The 19,828-nt window shown below is 38.0% G+C and overlaps 1 protein-coding gene across 1 annotated transcript in view; it reads right to left on the bottom strand.

Moving 5' to 3' along the window:
- The window catches only part of LOC138426403 (glycerophosphodiester phosphodiesterase domain-containing protein 4-like), a 133,770-nt gene that overhangs the window by 24,622 nt on the left and 89,320 nt on the right, over positions 1–19,828 (bottom strand). The window lies entirely within an intron of this gene.

The raw sequence follows: 19,828 nt of genomic DNA, 5'->3' as shown, positions 1-19,828 counted from the left end.
TTGACTCATTGGAAGAGACTCTGATGCTGGGAGGGACTGGAGGCAGGAGGAGAAGGGGACGACCGAGGATGAGATGGCTGGATGGCATCAGTGACTCGATGGATGTGAGTCTGAGTGAACTCTGGGAGTTGGTGACGGACAAGGAGGCCTGGAGTGCTGTGATTCATGGGGTCACAAAGAGTCAGACACAACTGAGTGACTGAACTGAACTGAACTGAACTGATACAGTAATCAAAATACTGTGGTCTTAGAAAAGAAACAGAGATTAGTGGAACATAATTTAAAATCACAGCGAGTTGGACACAACTGAGCAACTGAACAACAATTTAAAAGCCATAAACAGACCCACACAAACACGTCAAAATGATAATTGTTAAAGGTGAAAAATTAAATCAATGAAAGAAAAAGTTTTTTTTTTTTTCAACAAATGGTACTAGATCAATTGTATAGGCAAAGGCAAAAAAGAAACAGAAAACTTTGACCCACACCACATAATTCATATAAAAATTGACTAAACATGGACCACAGAGTTAAGTACATGATGTAAAACCATAAAACTTTTGGGAAAAAAAGCCAGAAATCTTTGAGATCTAAGGGTTAGACAAAGAGCTCTTAGACTTGACATTAAAAACATGACTCATAAAAGAGAAAATAATCAAAATGTTAAAACTTTTGCTTTGTGGAAGACTCTGTTAAGGAGATGGTACACTCCTGAAACAGACTGGGACAAAATATTTACAAATCAAATATCCAACAAAAAACTATACTCACACAAAGAACTCTCAATATTTAACAATAAAAAATCATGCAGTTCAGTTAAAAATGGTATGATAAGACATTTGACTGAAGAGGATAGACCATGGAAACTTAGCACATGAGAAGATGTTTAATATCATTACTCACCAGGGAATGAAAATTAAAACCACAATGAGATATCACTACACACATAACAGAATGACTACATTTAAAAATAAATCACAGGGAGAACTGTAAAGATGGCGGAGGAATAGGACAGGAAGACCACTTTCTCCCTCACAAATTCCTCAAAAGAACATTTCAACGCCGAGCAAACTTCACAAAACAACTTCTGTAGGCTGGCAGAGGACATCAGGCAACCAGAAAAGCAGACCATTGTCTTCAGAAACAGGTAGGAAAAAATATAAAAGACGAAAAAGGAGACAAAGGAGGTGGGGAGGGAGCTCCATCCCGGGAAGGGAAGCCCATCCCGGGAAGGGAAATTTAAGAAGAGAGGTTTCCAAACACCAGGAAACACTCTCCCTGCCGAGTCTGTGGCGAGCCTCGGAAACACAGAGGGCAACATAACAGGAAGGAAAAATAAAGAAATAATTAAAACCAAGAGATTACAAGCCCACCAGTAACTCCCCCAGCGGAAAAGCAGCACAGATGCCTGCATCCGCCACTGGGAAGTGGGGGCAGGGCAGGGACACGCGGGAGGTGCAGGCTGCAGTGCTTTGTAAGAATCGGGCAGGAATGCCCCACGCACAACCAGAATGATCTAACTTGGGCTAGCAAACCAGACTGTGGGATAGCTACCGCATGAAAAGCTTGAACATAAGACACCGCCAGGACCGAGCACAGAACAAAGGACGGAACGGAAAAGCCGGCTGCAGACCATCCCCCTCCGGGGACAGGCAGCCAGAGCCATAAGGACTGGAAAGGGGCAATTGCAGACACGGAGAGACTTTATTTACCTAACTGTAAGCAGGCTTCTTTGCTAAGACTTCTGGGGGTGCTGGACTGTCACAATCTGCCTCACGGGGGGCGCCAGCGGTCCACCCAGAAAGCTGAGCAGCAGCGGCAGAAAAGGTGACAAGCTGCGGCAATCGCGCTCGCCAAACTCCTGAGCTACTTGGACCTGGGAAAGGCACAAAGCGCAGTCCCAGCCGAATCTGTGCCTCTGAGGGCTGCCTGAGCGCCAAACCTGAGCGGCTTGGACCAGGGAAGTGCACGCAGCCTAGGGCCGGCCCCAGACGGTTCCCGGCTGAGCATCTTAGAGCCAGAGCGGTTTGTGCGCCACGAGAAGGGACAGGTCAAGCGGGGCTGAGACACTGTGTGCACACGACCATGCTATTTGCTTGCAGCATCGCCCCTCCCCACAGCGTGACTGAACTAGTGAGCCTAAAAAACCATCAAACAGAACAAGTTAAACAGAGGGAACCACCTTGGAAGTGATCCCACATGGCCCACAACATCAGAGAAGGGCTAGATATATTTTTACTATTTTTAAAATCATTCCTTTTTTTTTGTTTTGTTTTTTTTCTAACTTTTGTTTTAATTGTCAAGTCTTCTATTTCTCCTCTAAGTTTTATTTCTATAACCTACTATTACTATTTTTTTTAAAAGACTTTTTTTTTAAAGGCAAACACCATATATAGTCTTTGGAGGGTTGTTGGTGGTTTTTTGTTTTTGTTTTTTGTTTTTTGTTTTGTTTTTGTTGTTTTTTTGTTGTTGTTTTTTAAATAAATCTTGTTATTTTTTTCTTTCTTCCTTTTTCCTTCTGCTTCTTTTCTTTAATATTGTATTTTTGAAAATCCAACCTCTACTCTAGATTTTTAATCTTTGCTCTTAGGTTTTATTGTCAATTTTGTACATTTAAAAACCCAAACTTCACTACCCAAGTTTACCTGAGAGTGAGATTACTGGCTTGACCACTCTCTCCTCCTTTGGACTCTCCTTTTTCTCCACCAGGTGGCCTCTGTCTCTTTTCTCCCCCATCTCTTCTCTATCCAACTCTGTGAATCGCTGTGTGTTCCACACGGTGGAGAACACCTAAGGAACTGGTTACTGGCAGGATTTGACTCTCTCCTTCTCATTCCTCTCTCTTATCCTCCTGGTCACCTCTGTCTACTTCCTCCCTCTTCTCTTCCCCATATAACTCCGTAAATATCTCTGAGCAGTCCAGACTATAGAGCGCATATAAGGAAGTGACTACTGGCTAGCTTGCTCTCTCCTCTTTTGATCTCACCGCATCTCATTCCAGTTACCTCTAACTACCCCCTCCATCTTCTCTTCTCCTTGTAACTCAGTGAACCTCTCTGGGTGTCCCTCAATGTGGAGAAACTTTTCATCTTTAACCTAGATGTTTTATCATCGGTGCTGTATAGATGGAGAAGTCTAGAGGCTACTGTAAAAATAAAACTGAAAACCAGAAGCAGGAGGCTTAAATCCAAAGCCTGAAACATTAGAGAACTCTTGAATTCAGGGAACATTAACCAATAAGAGCTCATCAAATGCCTTCATATCTACACTGAAACCAAGCTCCACCCAAGGGCCAACAGGTTCCAAAACAAGACATACCACTCAAATTCTCCAGCAACACAGGAACACTCCCCTGAGCTTCAATATACAGGCAGCTCAAAATTATTCGAAAACCTTTGATGTCTCATGACCCATTACTGGTCACTCCACTGCACTCCAGAGAGAAGAAACCCAGCTCCACCCACCAAAACTCCAACACAAGCCTCCCTAACCAGGAAACCTTGACAAGCCACTGATAGAACCCCACCCACAGTGAGGAAGCTCCATAATAAAGAGAACTCCACAAATTACCAGAATATAAAAAGGCCACCCCAAACGCAGCAATATAACCAAGATGAAGAGACAGAGGAATACTCAGCAGGTAAAGGAACAGGAGAGTTGCCCACCAAACCAAACAAAAGAGGAAGAAGTAGGGAATCTACCGGAGAAGGAATTCCGAATATTGATAGTGAAAATGATCCAAAATCTTGAAATCAAAATGGAATCACAGATAAATAGCCTAGAGACAAGGATTGAGAAGATGCAAGAAAGGTTTAACAAGGACCTAGAAGAAATAAAAAAGAGTCAAAATATAATGAATAACACAATAAATGAGATCAGAAACACTCTGGAGGCAACAAATAGTAGAATAACGGAGGCAGAAGATAGGATTAGTGAAATAGAAGATAGAATGGTAGAAATAAATGAATCAGAGAGGAAACAAGAAAAACAAATTAAAAGAAACGAGGACAATCTCAGAGACCTCCAGGATAATATGAAACGCTTCAACATTCGAATTATAGGAGTCCCAGAAGAAGAAGACAGAAAGAAAGATCATGAGAAAATCCTTGAGGAGATAATAGTTGAAAACTTCCCTAAAATGGGGAAGGAAATAATCACCCAAGTCCAAGAAACACAGAGAGTTCCAAATAGGATAAACCCAAGGCGAAACACCCCAAGACACATATTAATCAAATTAACAAAGATCAAACACAAAGAACAAATATTAAAAGCAGCAAGGGAAAAACAACAAATAACACACAAGGGGATTCCCATAAGGATAACAGCTGATCTTTCAATAGAAACTCTTCAGGCCAGGAGGGAATGGCAAGACATACTTAAAGTGATGAAAGACAATAACCTACAGCCCAGATTACTGTACCCAGCAAGGATCTCATTCAAATACGAAGGAGAAATCAAAAGCTTTACAGACAAGCAAAAGCTGAGAGAATTCAGCACCACCAAACCAGCTCTCCAACAAAGTCTAAAGGATATTCTCTAGACAGGAAACATGAAAAGGGTGTATAAACCCGAACCCAAAACAATAAAGTAAATGGTAACGGGATCATACTTATCAATAATTACCTTAAACGTAAATGGGTTGAACGCCCCGACCAACAGGCAAAGAGTGACCGAATGGATACAAAAACAAGACTCCTCTATATGCTGCTTACAAGAGACCCACCTCAACACAAGGGACACACACAGACTGAAAGTGAAGGGCTGGAAAAAGATATACCACGCAAATAGAGACCAAAAGAAAGCAGGAGTGGCAATACTCATATCCGATAAAATAAACTTTAAAACAAAGGCTGTGAAAAGAGACAAAGAAGGCCACTACATAATGATCAAAGGATCAATCCAAGAAGAAGATATAACAATTATAAATATATATGCACCCAACATAGGAGCACCGCAATATGTAAGACAAATGCTAACAAGTATGAAAGGGGAAATCAACAATAACACAATAATACTGGGAGACTTTAATACCCCACTCACACCTATGGACAGATCAACTAAACAGAAAATTAACAAAGAAACACAAACTTTAAATGATACATTAGATCAGTTAGACCTAATTGATATCTACAGAACATTTCACCCCAAAACAATGAATTTCACCTTTTTTTCAAGTGCTCATGGAACCTTCTCCAGGATAGATCACATCCTGGGCCATAAATCTAAACTTGATAAATTCAAAAAAATCGAAATCATTCCAAGCATCTTTTCTGACCATAATGCATTAAGATTAGATCTCAATTACAGGAGAAAAACTATTAAAAATTCCAACATATGGAGGTTGAACAACACACTTCTGAATAACCAACAAATCACAGAAGAAATCAAAATATGCATAGAAACGAATGAAAATGAAAACACAACAACCCAAAACCTGTGGGACACTATAAAAGCAGTGCTAAGAGGAAAGTTCATAGCAATACAGGCATACCTCAAGAAACAAGAAAAAAGTCAAATAAATAACCTAACTCTGCAACTAAAGCAACTAGAAAAGGAAGAATTGGAGAACCCCAGAGTTGTAGAAGGAAAGAAATCTTAAAAATTAGGGCAGAAATAAATGCAAAAGAAACAAAAGAGACCATAGCAAAAATCAACAAAGCCAAAAGCTGGTTCTTTGAAAGGATAAATAAAATTGACAGACCATTAGCCAGACTCATCAAGAAGCAAAGAGAGAAAAATCAAATCAATAAAATTAGAAATGAAAATGGAGAGATCACAACAGACAACACAGAAATACAAAGGATCATAAGAGACTACTATCAGCAGTTGTATGCCAATAAAATGGACAACGTGGAAGAAATGGACAAATTCTTAGAAAAGTACAATTTTCCAAAACTGAACCAGGAAGAAATAGAAAATCTTAACAGACCCATCACAAGCACGGAAATTGAAACGGTAATCAGAAATCTTCCAGCAAACAAAAGCCCAGGTCCAGACGGCTTCACAGCTGAATTCTCCCAAAAATTTCGAGAAGAGCTAACACCTATCCTCCTCAAACTCTTCCAGAAAATTGCAGAGGAAGGTAAACTTCCAAACTCATTCTATGAGGCCACCATCACCCTAATACCAAAACCTGACAAAGATGTCACAAAAAAAGAAAACTACAGGCCAATATCACTGATGAACATAGATGCAAAAATCCTCAACAAAATTCTAGCAATCAGAATCCAACAACACATTAAAAAGATCGTACACCATGACCAAGTGGGCTTTATCCCAGGGATGCAAGGATTCTTCAATATCTGCAAATCAATCAATGTAATTCACCACATTAACAAATTGAAAAATAAAAACCATATGATTATCTCAATAGATGCAGAGAAGGCCTTTGACAAAATTCAATATCCATTTATGATAAAAAACTCTCCATAAAGCAGGAATAGAAGGAACATACCTCAACATAATAAAAGCTATCTATGACAAACCCACAGCAAACATTATCCTCAATGGTGAAAAATTGAAAGCATTTCCCCTAAAGTCAGGAACAAGACAAGGGTGTCCACTTTCACCGCTACTATTCAACATAGTTCTGGAAGTTTTGGCCACAGCAATCAGAGCAGAAAAGGAAATAAAAGGAATCCAAATTGGAAAAGAAGAAGTCAAACTCTCACTGTTTGCAGATGACATGATCCTCTACATGGAAAACCCTAAAGACTCCACCAGAAAATTACTAGAGCTCATCAATGAATATAGTAAAGTTGCAGGATATAAAATCAACACACAGAAATCCCTTGCATTCCTATACACGAATAACGAGAAAGTAGAAAAAGAAATTAAGGAAACAATTCCATTCACCATTGCAATGAAAAGAATAAAATACTTAGGAATATATCTACCTAAAGAAACTAAAGGCCTATATATAGAAAACTATAAAACACTGATGAAAGAAATCAAAGAGGACACTAATAGATGGAGAAATATACCATGTTCATGGATCGGAAGAATCAATATAGTGAAAATGAGTATACTACCCAAAGCAAATTACAAATTCAATGCAATCCCTGTCAAGCTACCAGCCACATTTTTCACAGAACTAGAACAAATAATTTCAAGATTTGTATGGAAATACAAAAAACCTCGAATAGCCAAAGCAATCTTGAGAAAGAAGAATGGAACTGGAGGAATCAACTTGCCTGACTTCAGGCTCTACTACAAAGCCACAGTCATCAAGACAGTATGGCACTGGCACAAAGACAGACACATAGATCAATGGAACAAAATAGAAAGCCCAGAGATAAATCCACACACATATGGACACCTTATCTTTGACAAAGGAGGCAAGAATATACAATGGAGTAAAGACAATCTCTTTAACAAGTGGTGCTGGGAAAACTGGTCAACCACTTGTAAAAGAATGAAACTAGATCACTTTCTAACACCACACACAAAAATAAACTCAAAATGGATTAAAGATCTAAATGTAAGACCAGAAACTATAAAACTCCTAGAGGAGAACATAGGCAAAACACTCTCCGACATAAATCACAGCAGGATCCTCTCTGATCCACCTCCCAGAATTCTGGAAATAAAAGCAAAAATAAACAAATGGGATCTAATTAAAATTAAAAGCTTCTGCACAACAAAGGAAAATATAAGCAAGGTGAAAAGACAGCCTTCTGAATGGGAGAAAATATGAAGCAACTGACAAACAACTAATCTCAAAAATATACAAACAACTTATGCAGCTCAATTCCAGAAAAATAAATGACCCAATCAAAAAATGGGCCAAAGAACTAAATAGACATTTCTCCAAAGAAGACATACGGATGGCTAACAAACACATGAAAAGATGCTCAACATCACTCATTATTAGAGAAATGCAAATCAAAACCACAATGAGGTACCACTTCACACCAGTCAGAATGGCTGCGATCCAAAAATCTGCAAGCAATAAATGCTGGAGAGGGTGTGGACAAAAGGGAACCCTCCTACACTGTTGGTGGGAATGCAAACTAGTACAGCCACTATGGAGAACAGTGTGGAGATTCCTTAAAAAATTGCAAATAGAACTACCTTATGACCCAGCAATCCCACTGCTGGGCATACACACCGAGGAAACCAGAATTGAAAGAGACACATGCACCCCAATGTTCATCGCAGCACTGTTTATAATAGCCAGGACATGGAAACAACCTAGATGTCCATCAGCAGATGAATGGATAAGAAAGCTGTGGTACATATTCACAATGGAGTATTACTCAGCCATTAAAAAGAATTCATTTGAATCAGTTCTGATGAGATGGATGAAACTGGAGCCGATTATACAGAGTGAAGTAAGCCAGAAAGAAAAACACCAATACAGTATACTAACACATATATATGGAATTTAGAAAGATGGCAATGACTACCCTGTATGCAAGACAGGAAAAAAGACACAGCTGTGTATAACGGACTTTTGGACTCAGAGGGAGAGGGAGAGGGTGGGATGATTTGGGAGAATGGCATTCTAACATGTATACTATCATGTAAGAATTGAATCGCCAGTCTATGTCTGACACAGGATACAGCATGCTTGGGGCTGGTGCATGGGGATGACCACAGAGATGTTATGGGGAGGGAGGTGGGAGGGGGGTTCATGTTTGGGAACACATGTAAGAATTAAAGATTTTAAAATTTAAAAAAAAAAATAAAAATAAATAAATAAATAAATCACAGTGCCCTAAACTAGCTAGGAAGGAGAACCTCTGGATCATCATACATTGCTGGTGGGAACATAAAATGGTATAGGCCCTCTGAAATTGTTTGGCAGTTCCTCATAAACTATATAAAACTTATAAAGTTCCTTATAAAACTTGCCAAACTATCATACCCCAGAAATTGCATTCTTGGGCATTTATCCGACAGAGGTAACAACTTATATTCACAGCAGGCAATTCTGGGAAGATGGCAGAAAAAGAAGCACCAGGAACCTGTCCCCATCTAAACAATAATTACACTGGCAAAATCTACCAAATGTAACTGCTTTGGCTCTATGGGGTTTATTGAAGTCTTGCAACTTCTGGGGAAATTTTATAAGTTATACTTAACTTTGGTCAATTTCAGTAATTAGCACAGTATCAATTATCCACTCTGCATTCTCAGCCAATCACAGGCAGCTGTGCCCATGTTCCTGGAGCAGCTTGCACACAGCCTATGGAAGCCAAGATGGGCCAAAAGGTCACTATCCTCCAATTATTGGAGATCTGTGCTCTGATGAAACATTTGAATCTAGCTGTATCTAGGGTACACCAAGATGAACTCAAAGAGATCCACCCTATGACATATTATAATCAAACTTTCAAAAGCCAAAGGCAAAGAAAAGACTCTTGAAAGCATCTTGTTACATGCAAGGATCCTCAATAACATCCTGAGCAGATTTTTCATCAGAAATTTTGGAAGACAGAAGGTAGTGGATCCGCATAGTCTAAGTGTTAAAAGAAAAACCAGTCAACCAAGATACTTATATCCAGCAAAGCCTGTCTTTTAAAAATAAGGGGTGTTATAGGAAAAAACAAATCTGACTCCATATTAGATCTGTTTATTCTAATATGCAAGTTAAATTGCATACTCTATTGCTCTGGTGACAAGACAAGAATGCTGCCTATGGCCTGATATATATAGCACAGTTCATTCTCAAGGCTATGACTTATTAAAGGACAACACTTTTCGATTTACGTGGAGATTGTATAACACAGAATAGCACTTATCTTGTTGGAGGTCTTCAGGAACATTGTGATGTGACCTACATGGACAGGTACAACAACAAAGGATACCAAGAATTTCCAACAACCAACCACATTTTCTCTCCTTTTAGAACATAAAAAGCCCAAATTCTAGCTTGGATAAGATGGTGCTTTGGGACACTCATTCACCATATTCTCAGTCTACTAGCTTTCCCGATAAAATTGCTACTCCTTGACAGAGCATCTGTCATGTAGCAAGCAGTATGAGCTTGGATTTAGGTAACAAATTTTGGTGAATTTAGAGAGGATCCCTGTTGCTCATGGCCAGCTATCCAAACTTAGAAATTATTGGATAAGGCCCTAGCAACTGGTGGGACCACTTATGCTGAAGATCTTCCCTACAAAATTCCCCCAAAGTGGCTCCAGCTATCCCAGCACTTGGCAGTTGGAATAAGCACTTGGTATCTGGAAGTCAACAGGTAAGTTATTAATGTGTATAAACCAAAAAAAATTTCTCCTCTCTGTTTGGGGCTTTTCTTCTCAGGAATAAGTCAATTTTTTTAATTTGAGTAGGGTACCCTGTTGGAGAGAGGAAACAGTTGCTGATTTTTATCCAATTTTCGAACTGGTTTATCTGTTTCTTTGAATGAAAGCATCTGTGTGTGCCATTTGTTTGTCTGTCTTATATTTCTGTCTTTAAAACCACTATTACTAAAGAAAGTCCTCTGGGGGGGTAGTCTGATTACAGCTACAAACCCATGACTAAGAAAAAGAGAATATTCTATTGTAACAATGTGTGGTCACAGTACCTGTCTGGAACTCCAGTGGGATTTATCTGGTTATCTTGAGACTCTGTGTACCATGTACTGCCACCTTTGCTGTGTTAATTGCATCATCTGTGGTCTCCTGTGTCATTGAAAGTGAAAGTCACTCAGTTATACCTGACTCTTTGCGACACCATGAACTGTAACCCACCAGGCTCCAGTGGCCATGGAATTCTCCAGGCAAGAATGCTGGAGTGGATTGCCTTTTATTTCTCCAGCCTGTGTCACTGGTATATGTAAAACCCCAAGACCAAACTTAAGGGTTTATTTAGAATTCTGTTTGTCTTTGAGCTTTTGTCTCACTTTGTTCTGGAACCATTTCTTCATTTACAGTCAAATCAGTCAGTGATATTTAAAACTCTTACTGATGTCAAATGGAAGAAAGGAACACACACACACACACACACACACAGACACACACACACAAAATAAAACTTGTTTGTGTCTGAGAGTGGGACATTCCCAGGGAAAAGAGAAAATTCCCACTTTGTTCTTAAAACTGAAAGCCTCAGCCCAGAATTCAGCTGATAGATTTATGCCAAGGCAAAATGGTTAAGAGAAGATCAATTGCTATTTTTTATTTATAGTAAAACACTCAAAAAGACTATACAACTCTGCAATTAGAGCTATTCTGTAAGGACTGTGGGGAAGAATGATGAAATGCCCTATGTGCAAATATTTGTGGTATTACATCAGGGAAAATTAAAGAAGAAAGGGAACTAGAGTGAGGATATGTTGTTTAAAACCTTCACCCTTCTGCCTGAGCCATCTGTGCCAGCCACTCTAGCTGCTATGTGAATATACCTATGTCTTATTATTTCATTACTTTCCTACAAAGCTAGAGTCAGTTCCCAATGCTGGGGCTCAGGAAATGTTCAAACTGGCCCCCACATCTTATAGGGATCAATTAGAAAGTCCTGAATTAGGTCCTGGAGCACAGAGACCTAGTCTGATATTGCCATCTTAGACCTGTAAGGACACCAAGTTTGGACCACTCCCTGCTCAAGCCAATTTCCCCTATGCCATTATCCTGTGAGGGCCTAAATGCAAACAGCCAGCAGGCTGGTTTTAATAAATTATTTTTAACTCAGTAAAAACCAAATAAAGACTCCTCTGAATTTTTTCAATGAATTTATCAAGCCCACGGCAGATCCTGGGGTCTCTAAAAGTGCTAGAAATGTAAATATGAGAAAACTGCAGACATGAGATGATGCATTTGGAATGAACCCTTCTCAGTTGGTAGATGCTTCTTTTAAAGTACTCAACAACAGGAAACAATAACAGAAATAAGAAGATGGAAACAGAATGCCACTTTTCTAGCAGAAGCATTTGATTCCCAGAAGACAAGTAACTTGAATAGAGGTAAGCCACCCCTGAGGAAGGAACAATACACTTACTGTAAGGAGGAAGGACAGTGGAAAAAATTATTGCCCTGGGGTAAAACGCTAAAAACAAAACAAAGAAATATAGGAACCTTTCATATGACAGAAATAGATGATGATGAATGAAGAGGCTCAGATTCTCTCTTGGATTTGAGGCACCCAATTACAATTTCCCCACAGGAGCCCAAGGTAAAACTAACAGTGGGGAATGATCTGATTGACTTTCTGATAGACAAGGGTGCAACATACTTTATGGTAAACACCGGGGTGGCACAGAAAATATCTCGATCCATCTCAGTCACAAAAGTCTCTAAAGAAGTACAAAATCATTCCTTCTTACAAACTCCAGAATGCCACCTAAGGGACCTCATCCTGAAACACAGCTTCTTATATATGCCAGAGTAACCAATCCCTTTGAGATTTCCTTTGTATATGAAATCCTCAAATAACTTTTTTGCCAGAACAGCTTGAGATCAGAATCCTACCAGAACATGCTTTAAGACTATATTCTTAAAGACTATATTCTTTAAGCCTATATATTCATGAAATGCCCCCTCCAAAAAAGAGACAGAGCCCTTTAACCCCACCCCCAAGGAAATCATGGTCTGAACTACATGGACACCTGCAAGAACAGAGGATTCATAAACCAAGAAATTTGCACCAACCAACCACAACCCCTCCACTTGCAGTATAAACGAAGACTAAGTTCTAAGTTGGTGAGATGTTTCTGTGACATATTAGACATCTTCTCAGTCTGCCAGTTTTCTGAACAAAGTTGTTAATACTTGCCCCAACAAACTGTCTCAATTTACTGGCTTGTTGTGGAGCGAGAAGTATGACCTTGGACCCAATAAGAGGTGGAAATTAAGACATTCTCAAATGAAAGCTGAGGGAATTCATGGCTACTAGACTGACCCTGTAAGAAAAATTCAAGGGAGTCCTCCAAGGTAAAATAAAGTCATGAGATAGTAAAGGATTTCAGTAAAAGTAATGAACATAATACTGTGAATTAACTATAATACAAATTTTACAAAAGATCATAAAATAAAAATATATTTTGATACAAAAAAATAAAATAAAAAAGTAAATACGTGGGAAAATTTAAAATCTAGCATTGGTTTTGCCATGCCAATACAATATTGTAAAGTAATTAACCTCCAATTAAAATAAATAAATTTATATTTTTTAAAATTTTTTAAAAGTATAAAAAATATCTAGCATTACTGTAAAAATGGTCTGTAAACACAACGACTTAAATATGTCTTTATTTTTCACATAATTTAAGACTGAAACACTTAAAGGGAAAAAAAAAACACAATCATTAGTCTAAAAGCTAGTATTTTTGTAACTCTGGTTATCACTCCACATGTTGTTTTCAATATCATTTGAGAAATGACTACATATGGAAGTATTATTATTTTATATTTAGGGCAAACAATGAAAAAAGATGAAGTTTTCTGACATCAACAAGCAAAAGGGGTAGGACTGGTCCTGTGAAGGAGAAGAGCTATTGCATATCATCGAATTTAAGCTGGTATAAATTCAATCACAGTGTCATAATGTTACATGGTAAGTGCAATTCCCATGGTAACCATAGGGAAATTAGGTATATAATATATTTTAAAAAACTGAGGGCTTCCCTGGTGGCTCAGAGGGTAAAGTGTCTGCCTACAATGCTGGAGACCCGGGTTTGATCCCTGGGTTGGGAAGTTCCCCTGGAGAAGAAAATGGCAACCCACTCCAGTACTCTTGCCTGGAAAATCCCATGGATGGAGGAACCTGGTAGGCTACAGTCCATGGGGTCGCAAAAAGTCAGACACGACTGAGCAACTTCATTTTCTTATATAAAAAAGGAAATGAGAAAAGGATTTAAAGTTCCACCACAAAAATAACTAAACACAAAAGAAAACAGTAAGGCAGGAAATAAAGGGTAAAATATTATAAAGTATATAGAAATAACAAATTAAAACAGATGACAGAAACAAAATAACAAATATTTACAGACATGATAGAAGTAACATGACAACAGCCCCCCTTATCAGTATTACTTTAAATGGAAATGGATTAAACTCTCCAATCAAACAGAGATTGGCAGAATGCATAAAACCACATTTCATGGTGTTTACAAGAGACTCAATTTTAGATCTGCTGTACAACAAAGTGAATCAACGATTGGCATAAATATATTGCCTCTCTCTTAGACCTTCCTCTTACCCCACACACCCACCCATCTAGGTCATCACTGAGCATACACCTGAGCTCGCTGTTCTATGCAGCAGGTTCCCACTAGCTATTTTTTCCATGGTAGTACATATATGTCAATCCTAACCTTCCAGTTCATCCCACCCTCGCATTTCCACCTTTCCCCCCTTTAGTGTCCACATGTCTGTTCTCTATTCCTGCCTTGCAAACAGGTTCATCTCTGCCCTTTTTCTGGATTCCATATATATGCATTAATATGTGATATTTGTTTTTCTCCTTCTGACTCATTTCACTCTGTATGACAGACTCTAGGACCATCCACATTTCTACAAGCAACCCAGTTTTGTACCTTTTTATGGCTGAGTAATATTACATTGTATAGATTTACCATTTTTCTTTTTTTGTATTTTTTGAACATTAATAAAAGTTTTAATACAGCAAGAAAACATAATAATTATAAACATTTATGCACATAATACAGACAAGCAAAATTTATATAGCAAACACTGACAGAATTGAAACTATATTATAATAGTTGGAGATTTTAATACCCCACTCTTATTAACAGACAGAACAACCAGACAGAAGATAAATAGGGAAACAGAGGACTCAATCAATACAAGAAACTAACTGTACATATGCAGACATATGCAAAATGCTCCACCCAACAATAGGATGCACAAACTTCTCAAGTACACATGGGACATTTTCAGGACAGACTAGATGTTTGGCCACAAAATCTCAATAGACTTAAAAAGATAGGTAACAGGACAAAGTTAGAAGTCAATAACAAAACAAAAATGAAAATTTACATATTTGTGGAACTTAATACACTTTCAAGCAACCAGTGGATCAAAAAAATGTAACCACTAGGCAAACTATAAAATATTTGGATATGTGATGAAAAGAAAAACAAAATCCATGGGATGTAGCAAAAGTAAAGCATGGGGGGAAATGTATATCTAAATGCAAACATTAAAAAAAAAAAAAAAGAAAGATCTCAAATCAACAACCTACCTTTAAAACTTAAGAAAATGGAAAAAGCAAAAGGAAGAAAATAATAAAGGTCAAACAGAAATAAACAAAATGAAGAACAGAAAACCAACAGAGAAAAATCAATGAAACCTAAGGTAATTCTCCGAATATATCAACAAAATTGATAAGCTTTTAACATGATATACAAACATGAAAAAGAGAAAAGACTCAAATTACTGAAGTCAGAAATTAAAGTGGGAAAATTACCACCAATTTAACAGAAATATGAGGATTATAAGAGGGTACTATAAGGAATCATATCTCAACAAACTAGATAGACTCAGTGAAATGGACAAATTCCTAGAAACATAAAACCTACCAAGACTGAATCAGAAAAGAAATCAGTAATGAATAAGAAAACGCAAATAGACCTACAATCGGTAAAGAAATTGAATCATTAACCAAAACTCTCCAAAGAAAATTCCTGGACCCAATGACTACACTGGTGAATTTCACCAAACATTCCAAGAATAACAAATACCAAGCCATTAGGATGGCTACATCAAAAAAACAGAAATCAGTTCTGGTTTCCTCCATGTGTATGCCTAGCAGTGGGATTGATGCATCATAAGGCAGTTCTATTTGTAGTTTTTTAAGGAATCTCCACACTGTTCTCCATAGTGGCTGTACTAGTTTGCATTCCCACCAACAGTGTAACAGGGTTCCCTTTTCTCCACACCCTCTCCAGCATTTATTGCTTGTGGACTTTTGGATCGCAGCCATTCTGACTGGTGTGAAATGGTACCTCATTGTGGTCTTGATTTGCATTTCTCTGATAATGAGTGATGTTGAGTATCTTTTCATGTGTTTGTTAGCCATCCGTATGTCTTCTTTGGAGAAATGTCTATTTAGTTCTTTGGCCCATTTTTTGATTGAGTCATTTATTTTTCTGGAATTGAGCTGCATAAGTTGTTTGTATATTTTTGAGATTAGTTGTTTGTCAGTTGCTTCATTTGCGCACCACAGTGTTCATTGCAGCACTGTTTATAATAGCCAGGACATGGAAGCAACCTAGATGTCCATCAGCAGACAAATGGATAAGAAAGTTGTGGTACATATACACTATGGAGTATTACTCAGCCATTAAAAAGAATACATTTGAATCAGTTCTAATGAGGTGGATGAAACTGGAGCCAATTATACAGAGTGAAGTAAGCCAGAAAGAAAAACACCAATACAGTATACTAACACATATATATGGAATTTAAAAAGATGGTAATGATAACCCTATATGTGAGACAGCAAAAGAGACACAGATGTAAAACAGACTTTTGGACTCTGTGGGAGAGGGAGAGGGTGGGGTGATTTGGGAGAATGGCATTGAAACATGTATACTATCATGTAAGAAACGAATCGCTAGTCTAGGTTCGATACAGGATACAGGATGCTTGGGGCTAGTGCATGGGGATGACCCAGAGAGATGATATGGGGAGGGTGGTGGGAGGGGGGTTCAGGGTTGGGAACTCATGTACACCTGTGGTGGATTCATGTCAATGTATGGCAAAACCAATACAGTATTGTAAAGTAAAAAAATAAATAAAATTTAAATTTAAAAAAAAAAAACAACAGAAATCAATAAGGATGTGTTAACATGGAAAACTTGGAACATTTGTGTCCTGTTTTTACAGCCACTGTGGAAAACAGTATGGTATTTATTCAAAAAAATAAAAAAAGAATGCATACAATCCAGCAATTCTACTTTCTGGTAAATACCCAAAAGAATTGAAAGCGGGGTCTTGAAGGGCTATTCATACCCATGTTCCAAGCTGCCTCATTCACAAGAGCTAAGATGTTCAAGCAACCCAATTTCCATCAGCTAATGAATGGATAAGAAAACTGTGGTACATACACACAATAGACTATTATTCAGCCTTAAAAAGAAATGAAATTCTGTAATGAATGAATTCAACATAGATGGACCTTGAGAACTTCACCCTAAGTGAAATAAGTTAGTCTTAGACAAATATGTGATTCTACTTACATGAATCAAAATCACAAACAGAAACACTCTGATGAGGGATTGATGAAGGTTCATTGTTTAATGAGAATTTGAGTTTACAAGATGAAAACTGTTAGGTAGGTAGATGATGGTGATTGTTGTATAACACAGTGAATGTACATTAAAACCACAGTATTTTATATTAAAAATCATTGCAAAAGTAAGTTTTATATACATTTTAACACAATGAAGACACTTTTTAAAGAATGGGGAGTCTGAGTGAATTATAGACTCTTAGTTAAAAAATCATGTTCTCATGAAAATCTATACTCAAATGTTCATAACATTTATCTATAATACAAACAATCAGATATCTTTCAGTTGATGGATAATTTTACAAATATTAGTACATTCATACAATGGAACACTATCCATCAATGAAACTGAAAAAACTGTAGATGCATGCAAAAATATGGCTAAATGTCAAAGGGAATTATACTGAGTGGAAAAAAGGCCAATCACAACAAGTTGCATACTCTGTGATTCTTCTATATAACTTTCTTAAAATGACAGGATTATAGAAGTGCAGAAGAGATTAGTCATTGAGAGGGGTTAGGGTTTGAGGTGAGTAGATGCAGATGGAAGGAAAGGGAGTGTAGTTATCAAAGGGCAACAAAAGTAATACTTCTGGTGATTCCAGTCGAGGTTTGAAGCATGAGACAGAGTGCTCAGCGCTGGTGCACTGGGATGACCCTGAGGGATGGGATGGGGAGGGAGATGGGAGGGGGGTTCAGGATGGGGAACACATGTTCACCCATGGCTGATTCATGTCAATGTATGGCAAAAACCACTACAATATTGTAAAGTAATTAGCCTCCAATTAAAATAAATAAATTAAAACACACACACATTTGTTAAAAAAAAAAAAAGAAAGAAAGAAAAGAAAAACTGGAGCTGGAAACTAAGAGCTTTGAATCCAAGGCTAAGGAGATTGAACTCTTTCCTATAAGCAGTGGGGGAATCCTCAGGGTGTTTGAGTGAAACACGGACATTTACATGTTTAGAAGCAACTTCCTGTAGCACTGTGGCTAATAAGGAGGCCAGGCTAGTGGTATCTTAAGAATCTTTCTTCACCTCTCCAAAATACTGGAAATGATCATTCATGGGGTATGTTTACTGAGCCTATGCAAAACTGAAGGTATTCCTAGCAACTTTTCCCTACCTTACCTCCACATCTTTAAAATTCAGTAAGTCTGTATTATCTTAGGTCTTGAGATGTTAATGACTTTGAATAATTGTCAACACTTGAAGTTATAATGACTGATACTTTATCATTTCTCATAATGAGCAATGCTAATTAAAATTGATTGTGCTAGGAAAAAAAAAAAGTAATACTTCTGGTGATTAAACCAGTCTATCTTGGTTGTGCTGTTAAGATCCACAAACATATATATGATAAAACTGCACCGAACTATATATACAAAACATACATAAAATGAATGTAAGTAAAACTTGGGAAATTTGAGTAAGATAGGTGGGTTTTATCAATATCAATAGCTTGGTTTTGGTATCATACCATTACAAGTTTTACCAATGGAGTAACACATCATCACATCATCATTTGTATTATTTCCTACATGTTAACATGCAATCATTTCAAAATAAAAAGTTTAAAAAATACTATAGACTATTTTTCAAAATACACTACAAATGTACTCTGGGTTTGGTTTTTCTAGCAGTCACATATGGATGTGAGAGTTGGACCATACAAAAGCCTGGAGCACCGAAGAATTGATGCTTTTGAACTGGTAGTGTTGGAGAAGACTCTTGAGGGTCCCTTGGACTGCAAGGAGATCAAACCAGTCAGTCCTAAAGGAAATCAATCCTGAATATTCATTGGAAAGATTGATGCTGAAGCTGATACTCCAGCACTTTGGCCACCTGATAAGAAGAGCTGATTCATTATAAAAGACCCTGATGCTGGGAAAGATTGAAGGCAGGAGGAGAAGGGGACAACATAGGACAAGATGGTTGGATGGCATCACCAACTCAGCGAACATGAGTTTGAGCAAGCACCAGGAAATGGTGAAGGACAGGGAAGCCTAGCATGTTGCAGTCCATGGGGTCACAAAGAGTCGGACATGACTGCGTGACTAAGCAACAACAACTTTGGGTTTTATATGAAAAGTATTATAACTTCACACCAGTCAGAATGTCTGCAATCCAAAAGTCTGCAAGCAATAAATGCTGGAGAGGGTGTGGAGAAAAGGGAACCCTCCTACACTGTTGGTGGGAATGCAAACTAGTACAGCCACTATGGAGAACAGTGTGGAGATTCCTTAAAAAACTGGAAATAGAACTGCCTTATGACCCAGCAATCCCACTTCTGGGCATACACACCGAGGAAACCAGAATTGAAAGAGACACATGTACCCCCAATGTTCATCGCAGCACTGTTTATAATAGCCAGGACATGGAAACAACCTAGATGTCCATCAGCAGATGAATGGATAAGAAAGCTGTGGTACATATACACAATGGAGTATTACTCAGCCATTAAAAAGAATACATTTGAATCAGTTCTGATGAGATGGATGAAACTAGAGCTGATTATACAGAGTGAACTAAGCCAGAAAGAAAAACACCAATACAGTATACTAACACATATATATGGAATTTAGAAAGATGGCAATGATGACCCTGTATGCAAGACAGCAAAGGAGA

This window comes from Ovis canadensis, chromosome 21, assembly GCF_042477335.2.
Source record: "Ovis canadensis isolate MfBH-ARS-UI-01 breed Bighorn chromosome 21, ARS-UI_OviCan_v2, whole genome shotgun sequence".
NCBI lineage: Eukaryota > Metazoa > Chordata > Mammalia > Artiodactyla > Bovidae > Ovis > Ovis canadensis.
Note: the sequence above shows the minus strand (reverse complement) of the source record. Positions and strands in the feature narration are given on the sequence as shown.